Source organism: Cariama cristata, unplaced genomic scaffold (assembly GCF_000690535.1).
Source record: "Cariama cristata isolate BGI_N322 unplaced genomic scaffold, ASM69053v1 scaffold21095, whole genome shotgun sequence".
Taxonomy (NCBI): Eukaryota; Metazoa; Chordata; class Aves; order Cariamiformes; family Cariamidae; genus Cariama; species Cariama cristata.
In genome coordinates, this window is record NW_009616077.1 from 1 (window position 1) to 888 (window position 888).

General features: G+C 57.9%; 1 protein-coding gene across 1 annotated transcript in view; it reads left to right on the forward strand.

Annotated features, from left to right (window-relative positions):
* The first annotated feature begins 8 nt into the window (after nt 1–8).
* KCNH6 (potassium voltage-gated channel, subfamily H (eag-related), member 6) overlaps nt 9–888 on the forward strand; it is a 29666-nt gene continuing 28786 nt past the window's right edge. Inside the window, exon 1 of the mRNA XM_009700063.1 lies at nt 9–96. The gene's annotated coding sequence lies outside the window, so the exon portion shown is untranslated. The remainder of the gene's footprint in view (nt 97–888) is intronic.

Sequence of the window (888 nt, forward strand, 5' to 3'; positions counted from 1 at the left end):
GCCCCGACACCACAAAGAGCTCCATCGCACAGCTCACCCAGGCCCTGCTCAGCTCCGAGGAGTGCAAGCTCGAGATCCTCTACTACCGCAAAGACAGTAAGAGTCACTTTTTGGGGTGATCCCGTAGTGGGAGGTGTTACCTACCCGGGATTTGGGCTGTTGGAAGCCGGTGGTGGGAGGAGAAGGGGGTCTGATGCTACCAGGGCATTGGGATTGCACCCAGACCCGGGGCTTTGCCGAGGGCGAGTCCGTGGTGGCTCCCGGTGGGATGGAGCTGTCTCTGCTGTGATGGGGCACTGGGGGTGTTGGGACCTCCAGCGATGGAAGTCGTTGCCAGATTATTTGGGAATTGGGTCGTTTGCGAACCCTTGGTGATGGCTCAGAGCCGCCAGGGCGAGCAATGGCATCGCTCGTGGGATCCCTGCATCGTGAATGAGGATCCCGTGGGAAGCCCACGGAGGAGCTGGGCTGGGACAGGGGGCTCCCAGTTTGTGCTCCGAGACGAGATGAGACGGAGCCCCCGTCTCTGCCGAAAGCGGGTGCAGCCGACGGCCTCGGAGCCGCCTTTCCAGCGAGCAGGATGCGGCTGTGCGTGCACAGATGGAATTACGTTAAGATGAAAATGAAGCTTTGATGGAAAATACTAGTGATTAGTTCTAATACTGTAGGAAGTTAAATAAATATTTAGTGCTTGATGCTGCAAACCAGCAGCGGCCAGAGCTCCCCAGGGCGGGGGAATGCAGATTGGGTGCTCGCTGGAGGTTACAAATATTAAGTATTTCCTTTTTTCAACCTGTGGAGCTTTCCCATTGCTTTAGTTTGTATCGATGGGGGCTTGGCCTGAGCAAGGGGCTGCACCGGGCTGCCGGCAGCTCCCGGGGCGGCAGG